This window comes from Gossypium hirsutum, chromosome D11 (genome assembly GCF_007990345.1).
Source record: "Gossypium hirsutum isolate 1008001.06 chromosome D11, Gossypium_hirsutum_v2.1, whole genome shotgun sequence".
NCBI lineage: Eukaryota > Viridiplantae > Streptophyta > Magnoliopsida > Malvales > Malvaceae > Gossypium > Gossypium hirsutum.
The window spans coordinates 26,460,479-26,469,961 of record NC_053447.1 but is presented as its reverse complement, the minus strand read 5'-3'; the positions used below and the strand labels follow the sequence as shown (position 1 = coordinate 26,469,961).

General features: G+C 33.3%; 1 non-coding gene across 1 annotated transcript; it reads right to left on the bottom strand.

Moving 5' to 3' along the window:
* Window positions 1–6,208: 6,208 nt before the first annotated feature.
* Window positions 6,209–6,293, bottom strand: TRNAM-CAU (transfer RNA methionine (anticodon CAU)). Its single transcript is given in 2 exon segments — window positions 6,209–6,244; window positions 6,256–6,293. It is a non-coding gene; the product is annotated as a tRNA-Met (tRNA).
* Window positions 6,294–9,483: the final 3,190 nt, after the last annotated feature.

The window sequence follows — 9,483 nt, the reverse complement described above, 5'->3', positions numbered from 1 at the left end:
TATATGATAATTAAGTTCAATTTATCAATTCCTATAGTATTATAACATCTTATTATATGCATATAAAAACTTAATTTCATTTTTGACAACTCCCCTAAAGTTTCACATTTTATTCAATTTAGTCCTTAAAACCGAAATGGTTATATCTTTAATTCTATGCTTCATTTTTCAACCAGATTTCAATTTCATTCCTGTATGTCCCTCTAAATTCAAAATTTTCAAAAATTTCATTTCAATTTCAAAATATTTTCATTTTAGTCCTTAAGTTCAAAACTAACAAAATTCACTTTACAAATTAGTCCTTAATCGATTCTAAGCTTACAACCAAGCCATTTAACAACAAAAACATCAAAAATAATCAATGGAAACATGTCAAAACCTTAACATTTTTGAGAAATGAGGTATAGGTTAACTAGATTAAGCTACAACAATCTTAAAAATATAAAATTCATTAAAAACAAGATTAGATAATACTCACATGCAAGAAGAACACTTAGCCGAAACTTTCTTAGCTTAAAAATGGAGGAAACTATTTTGGAAGCTTGAAGAGGATGACATATTCTCTTTCTTTTCACTACCTTTTGTTTTTATTTCATGTTTGTTTCTATTACCAATATTTTAATCATAATTTTTCTAATAAAAATAATGTCATCATATGCTTAAACCATCCACCTAAATGCATTAAGGCTTAATTACGATGCAAGTCCTTAAATGTTTACCATTTATGCCTTTCATTTACTAAAAATATATAGTAATTAACTTTTATGGTTTTTAAGATTTAGTCTTTTTTCCTTAATTAATCACTAAATCAACAAAAAATACTTATCCAAAATAAAATTCACTTATATAATAACTCTGTAAATATTTAATAAAAATATTTATGAGCTCAATTTATAGAAACGAGGTCTCGATACCTCAATTTTTAAAACCACTGACTTTTGAACCGATACACTTATACTTTGACTAACTTTCCACATAACTAAAATTATTAGACCAAAAATCAATTTAATACTGTAATAACCTCGTAAATATTAATAAATAATATTTATTGACTCAATCATCAAAAAATAGAGTTCTAAAATTACAGTTTCTGGTACCACTGAAAATCAGGCTGTTACAATACGGACTGTTTGTCACGCCTGGATTTCATTAGGACTCAGGTTTAAAGAAATTTTGGGGAGTCAATTGAGTAAAGTACAATTTTGGCGGACTATGCTAGAAACTTTTGGAAAGTTTTGTGTTTTTCAAGCAACTAATTATATTTCAATTCTAGCCTGGTTAGGATGGAACCGGCTGGTTCCATAATGGGAGACATAATGATTTTTGATGATTGGATAAGAGGATTTAGGAGACCATGTATAGGACATATATATATATGTGTGTGTGAAAGTGGACATTCTGGAAAAGAAGAAAATTTTTTTTAACTCAATCTGTAAGTTTCTTTTTTTATTTGTATTGCCTTCTTCAGTTTCTTCGAAGAAGAGGAGGACTTAGGAGAGCTTTGCATAGAGCTGATGTTGTGAGAGGTGAAGTCTAGATGTAGAGAAATCGAGGAACTAGTAAGCTTTTTAACCTTTCTTGCTCAAGAATTTGAGAAATAATGAGGGTAAGGACTCCTAATAGGTTTCTGTGAACTAGGTTCTAGGTTTTAAAGGTTGAATATCTTCGATTTAACTGATAAATAGTTTTCATACGTAGCTACCAAGATGAAGGAGGTTTTGGTGTTTGGACAAGCTAAGCTAACAAGGATAGATGTTGCAATGTAAGTTTATGTACTCCACTTTTAGGTGATTGATTATGTTATGTTGTATGCCTAAACCATATTCACATCTGTTCTAAGTCATGACTAGAAAAATGGTTGCGTATAGTTAAGAAGGATGAGTATTTGATGTATGAATAATATTAGGAGTGTATACTTTTGCAAGTCTAATTGATGAATGATAGTGGTTGCGTTTGACACATAGATGAATGGTGTACTATTTATGATAATATTTAGCAAAATAGAATGTATGAAAATACTAATATTGTGTACGGAGTACGGAGGGACTTTACCTTGTACCAAAAAAATCTAACTAAAAAAGAGGAGAAGATACTCCTGGGATTTTGGTTTTTATCCTAGAAAAAAAAGAATTTAAAAAGAAGAGAAGATAATTTAGGGTTGTTGAAAATAAGAATTTAAAAAGAGGAGAAGATAAACATGGGTTGTTGAATTTTATCCTAGGGAAAAAGCTATATAAAGCCAAATGAGGAACCCTAAAAGACGAACAAGGGTGGAGATCCATAGGCGAAACTAGAGGGTAGTGGTTGAGTAGGGATGGAAAGAGGAAGGCGAAGGCAGTCTATCTCAACCACCACAGGACACTGTGTCGCTAGAGTGTGAACTAGACAAGTGAAAGTTGTCTTCTCGTCATTCTTCTGTTATTTCTTAACTATTTCTTCATGAATTGATTTGATGAAAATGATATTGAATGATATTTTGGTTTTGAATTTTATTTGCCAACCCATGGGTTGGGATTACATGATGAAACCTTTATTTTCTTTAATGGTTGAAACATAGATCTGAATTAATTTAATGTTTCATTCAATTGTTTTTATTTCTAAATTGTATGCGTGCAATCCCTAGACATAGACAACTGTGCAGCATGCCCATAAACTAATTTAATTCTGAAAAGGTTAGATTAGTTGGACCAAAATTGAATGATATGCGCAAGTATATGAGCAAGTACTCGATAGATACTTGTATTAGACTCTAGACATAGAGCAGCGTTCATACAGAAGGAAATAGTGTAGGGTACCGTATTAAAGGCCTATAGACACGAGAAAGGTAATTTGAGGTTTTGCTCTCGAAAGAAGCAGACCACTTTAGAACTTTTTTGAGCAGTAGATTGATTATGATTTTACCGAGGCATTTCTAATAATAAGGGTAGATTCTTAGTAATTCCAACCTTCCAATCAACATCGTATATCCTTTATCCATTGTCGTAGTATCTTTGCCATCGCATCCTTAGTTGTTTATTTGTTCAGTTACATATTATTCATATAATCATTATTTTGATATAACATTAATCTAACTTTATTATAATAACTTGACCATTTGTATACCTAATCCGGTCCCTATGGAGACCATCTCACTTATCACTTTATTACTTGATTCGAAGTGTATACTTGCACAATTCACATATCATATTCACACGCGACAAATGGTTAGCTAATGGCTTGTTAGAATGGAACTGTGGCAACAGTTATCAACTATTTTTTTGAGGTAACACCGTGACGACAGTAATTAGGTCCATAGAGCAACACCACAATGACAGTCTACAAGTTCTATGGGGCGTCACTGCGACGATAGTAAGGTCTTACAGCGTGACACTTTAAAAGAGGTTTAATTTGTATAACCATAATTCGACTATAACAACCAATAGGGCCCGACAAGACATTAAACATAGGTTTACATGTGTAAGACCTTAGCACGGCTATGGCAACATGGGTAGTCCATCCGAACAGTAAACACGAAGTAGTTCGTCGGGACATGTAAACACAGGGTTACATGTATAAGACCATAGCTTAGCTAAGGCAGCATGTGAAGTCCATAGATTAGTAAACCAGGAGACCTGCCAAGGTATAAAGAAGAAGTTGAGATGAGACTTGCACAACAAGTCACAATGCAGAATGGACTTGGTGCATCTAGGGACACATTGGAAAATTAAGGGGATTCGCCAAAGGCAATGATGAGTGAAGCCAAGGAAATGTCTCAACCCAGTGATGCGTGAAAAGAAGGAAGAGATTCCTTAGACAAGATGGTAAACATGATGTTTACTAATAAGAGCCCGCTAGAGAAGTTGGGGATCCACGCTGCTTAAATAGATACAGAATAGGCTATGATAGAATGCAAATCTTAATTCGAAAATTGACAAAGAGGTAGTTGAAAGAACAAGTAGATGACAGGGGTTATTCAAGGGAGGAAATGTCAGCTTAAGGTTGAATGATTAATAAAGTTTGCTAGAAAATAGCAAGTGGAAGTCTATTAGGACTATGAAGCTCTGGAAAGATTTGGTAAGACCACCAAGGGTGGGAACTGTCAAAGGATGCCTAAAAAAATGTGTTATTCAACCACGAATTAAAGTTAAGTTTCGTAAAGAGACCTTAGTTAGGAAAAATGATAAATTTAAAGACTCGTAGTCAAGGCAGCCTATTGAATAATTACCAATGGATGTCTCAGTCTGTGATGGCCAGTATGGGGTAGTAGTGAAGTATACTAGGAAGGGTACAATGGAAGTTGAGACCATGAATAATTGAGGTAAGACCCATATGAAATTATACCTAGATAAAACATGGTTATGACCAGACCAAGAATTATACCCACTATCATTCAGCACAGAATGACTGAAGCATTGGCTACGCCAACTAAGTTCATAAATTCCCTTACAAAATACATGGAGTTTAATTATGTGCACAGAATCTCTTTTCTCATAAATAAAGTAGTCTTTATAAAATTGTATGAACAAACATTATTAAATTCTTCTAAACTTATAAGATTTACTGATTGGATGCAGGGTAGATAATGATATGGGAAATCAAGTGAAAGGACCAAGCCAGTCTTCGCCAATGTTAAGAGATGGTTATGATAGATGATTCACATATATAGAGAGGCACCCTTAGAGGCCACACCTCAGGGTCTAATATGATTGTGTCTGTAACTGATCATTAAATTAAAAATTGTAAATAATTGTCATGTTTATTTAAGGGATCTAAGCTGTAAGAATTTATTTTTCGTATGGAATGAGTCCTAGCGGTGATGGTTTTTGGAGAAGTTGGATTGTTTAAGTACGTAGCAAAGTTAGCTAGAATTTTGTTAAGATATTCAGGTTGTTGTGACATTCAGTACACGGACCTAGTGATCGGGTCGGGAATAGGGTGTTACACTGTTGGCCTTGAATTAAGTAAGAGCATTGCCTCCGAAGAGCTAATTCAAGAAAAGTTCGAAATGCTCATTCAAGAAAATGCCCAAAAATTATATCTGGCCTTAGATGAAATGCAAGGATTAATTAAGGATGAACACTTTCTTGCGTTGAGTAAAATTCCAAACTATTCAATGCAAATGGTTGTTTTCTTAAGTCTATTTGGATGGTATAATGACATGATAGAATGTCACAAACTGTTGTAACTTTTTGAAGTTGTAAAATTTAACATATAGATTATAGCATATAAGCTAATGACATCATGTAACTTTTTGTTAATGTATGAATATTATGTTTGGATGTAAAATATAGTTCTCAAACTATTTATTACTTCTAATCTTTTTCTTTTTAGTTTAGAGGATAATTAAATTATTTGTTTCGCTAATGATATTCTAGCACATTAAAGATGCATTGAAGCTTAAAAATAACAAAGTAAGCTATAATATCTTATAATATTATATATTTTTATTTTAATAATAATTATATTAAGAATGTTATTAAATTTTAATAGGATTATTATTAAATATAATTTAATAACAATAACAATAATCATCTACCTAAAAAAATTTTGTTAATGGTACCCTGGTTAGCTTTTCTTTTCTTTATGCTGTTACAGTATTTATTCCATTCAACCATACATAAGAATATTATTATAGTTTTATTCTATTCCATTCAACCAAACAATTGAATTACTGATTACAATTATTTTTCATTACAATGAACCAAATATAGTATTAATGTCATTAACCTAGGGTTCAAAAGGTTTGACGGAGAAAGAATTGAGGTGTCATATCAAACAAATTAAAAGTACAAGTACCAAATTAAAATTTTTGTTAAAGTATAAAAGTATTTTTTTCATTATCCCTAGTCTTTTTTACACATTTCATAATAATTCAAAAGCTATGAATATAAAAACAAATGTCAATAATCTCTTAGCTTAATGATAAAAGTATTGTGTTATCTAGTATAAGAGCTTAGCAATCCTACCCATATAATATTTATTGTTGTGTAAAAATAGAAATCTTTTAATAACTTTATAATTGAATTAACTCAGTTAAAAGATGACATCAATTCGATAAAAAATAGATCTATAAAATATATAACATGTTAAATATAATTATAATACAAAAAGTTGTAAAAGAAAATTGCAAATATATCGCCAGGTGGCGAGAAAAATTATATGGCTTTGACGGACGGCCATTACTGTCTGTCTACTCGGGATTCATATTTCCGAAAATTTAAAGGAACAATGGGGTGAGAGAGGCTCGAACTCTCGACCTCAGGATAACTCAGAAGCTATGAGACCTACGCGCTAGCCAACTGCGCCACCACCCCTTTGTTGTTAAAATCATAAAACAATATTAAATAAATGTAACTTCTGTGTCTTATTTGAATTTTAATCACTACTTAAATTCCCTACAATAAAGTCAACTAGAATGTTTTGTTCGTGATTTCAAGAAGTTTTAGGATTTTTTATAGCTTTAATTATATTAAATTATTTATTAGAATTTTATTAAAATTTTCAAAATTTTTTATTTAAAGAATTATAATGATTGAAATTATTTTTTATTAATTAATAATATTTTTAAAAAAAACCATCAATTTCTTTATTAAATCTTTTTTTTTTGAATAATTTGACTGGAATTATTTCATAATAAAAAAGACTTAAAAGTTGGGCTAAGGCCATTACAAGAAAAAAACTAACAGACTAAAAAAATAAAACGGGCCTGGTTAATCCATCCCGATCAAAAGAATAAAAAATAAATACACCTAATTCTATCCTATCCAGTCAAATCAAGAATAGCTGGATACCATTTATTTCTTTTTTTCATTTCCGATGCCCAGCCATAATGAATAGCAGGCTTTCAATAAAAAATAAAAACGTTTTCTATGCTACTCTTCCTTCCGGAAAACTCTTCACTTCCTTCAATCTGGAGGTTTTGGCCAGAGGTTTCCCACCGCTCTCCGAACTATCACAGGGACTTCCTTCTCCAGGTAACAGCATTCATTTCTTCTCAGGGCCTCATTTGCTATAGTGTGTGCATAAATGTTTTTCGCCTTTGGGATGAAACTGAACTCAATCTCCTGAAAACTGTTGCTATGAATCTGAATATCTCTGATAATTGCTCCAATGATCGATTTGTCTAAATTTTTGCTTTGACATTTCTTGATAATGGTTCTCGAATCCCCCATAATGTCTATTCTATTGACTCCCAGTCTAATCCCTAGTTTTATTGCCTGTAATCCTGCATATGCCTCTGCTGTAAATGGATTTGCAATGTTTGAATGAGTAACTGCCTGTGTTGCAAGTATGTCCCCTTCCTCGTTCCATGCTATTAATCCTGATGCCGATCTGAAATCCTGACTGTGGAAGGCTGCATCAAAATGAATAATGGTCCTGCCTCTTCTGGATACCTGTTGAGAAAACTCATGAGACAAAAGGGTAATTTTTCCTTCCTTTGTAACTGCAAGTTCTGTAATATAATCGCTGATCTTCCTTACGATTTCTGATCCTGACATGTTCTTTCTTTCATAAACGAGCTGGTTTCTACTGAACCATATGAACCAGAGGCTACAACAGAAGAGTTGAAGTTGTTCATCAATTCCTCTAGCAAAGACCCATGTAAGCCAATCCCTTATATTATCATTATTCTGACTCAGTAGCCATGAAAGATTCAACTGATTCCAAACTTCTATCGATGTAGGACATTTTTGGAAGATATGGCAGCTATCCTCTTCATCACATCCGCATCTGGGACATTGGGAATTCCTAACGACCTTTTTGATTTTGAGGTTGATAAAAGTTGGGATAAAGTTCCAAGAGATCCTCCATACTGTCATTTGAATTTTTGAAGGAATATGTAATTTCCATAGTTTAGTATAGAAATTTTTTTCCTCGGTATGTACCATTAATCCATTAGGATCAAGGTTAGTTTCCTGCAATAGTTTATAAGCACTCCTTACGGAGAACTCCCCTGTCGGTTCTCCTCTCCATACTTGAAAGTCCTCTTGTACTGTCTCCGCCAATGGGATCTTCAAAATTTTCTCCGCTATGACCGGTTGGAAGGTATTTCTAATCAACTCTATTTTCCAACTCCTACTATTTGAATCAATTAAATTAGAGACTAATTTAATATTATCATTTCCATCTTGAATCGGTATTCTGTCTGCTTCGTTCCCTGGTATCCACGAATTGGTCCAGATGAAATTTGGTCACCTCTCCCTACCCTCCATCCACGTCCTCTTTCAAGGAGTCCTCTCGCAGCCCAAATGCTCTTCCAGGTAAATAAAGGTAAATTCCCTAACCGAGCTTCGTAGAAATCAGAATTAGGGAAATATTTTGCTTTCAAAACACGGGCCAATAATGAATCTGGATAATTAATAAGACGCCACCCCTACTTCGCTAATAACGCAATATTGAACTGTGTAAAATTACGAAAACCGAGACCTCCATCTTCTTTAAGTAAACAAATATTCTTCCAAGCGCACCAATGGATACTTTTTTTATTTTGTCTCTTTTGCCACCAGATTTTGGCTATAATTTGATCCAGATCTGTACAAAGAGTCCTAGGGAGTAAAAAACAAGCCATCGAGTAATTTGGGATAGCTTGGAGAACTGCTTTTATAAACACTTCTTTTCCACCTTGAGAGAGAAACTTGATACTCCAACTATCGATTTTTTGCTTTAGCCTATCCTTCAGAGTTTGAAAAGACGATCTCTTTTTTTTCCCACCATACTAGGAAGCCCTAAATACCTTTCCAAATCATTTGCTCTTCTGACCCCAAGGATCTGTGAAACAACCTCTCTTTCTCTATCTTTTGTGTTTGTACTGAAGAAAACCGTCGATTTATCAAAATTCACATATTGCCCAGAACTCACTTCATAATCCTTCAGAATCTGTTTCAATGAATGCGCACCCCTTTCAGTAGCTTCTGCAAATAAAATGCAGTCATCTGCAAACAATAAGTGAGTTATAGCTGGCCCGCTTCTACTTGCTTTAACACCTTTAAGAACATTATCTCTTTCTGCAAGCCTCATTAAACTTGAGATTCCCTCCCCACAAAAAAGAAATAATAATGGGCTTAGAGGATCCCCTTGTCTGAGACCTCTAGATGGAAGAAACGTTCGTCCAGTATTGCCATTGCAAATTACAGAATATGAGACCGAAGAGACACATTTCAATACTAACTCAACCCATCTTAGATCAAAGCCCATTTTTTTCATCACCCCTTCCACAAAACCCCATTCAACTCTATCGTAAGCCTTACTCATGTCCAATTTAACAGCCATGAATCCTTTTTTCCCAACCTCTTGAGCTTTAAGGTGTGAAGAATTTCATAAGCAAGTAGCACATTATCAGAAATCAACCTTCCTGGAACAAAAGCACTCTGTGCTAAATTAATACATTTATGAATTACTCCCCGAAGTCTATTTGCAATGACTTTAGCAATCAGTTTATAGATCACATTACATAAGCTAATAGGTCTAAACTGAGTAATTCTTGAGGGATTCTGGATTTTTGGG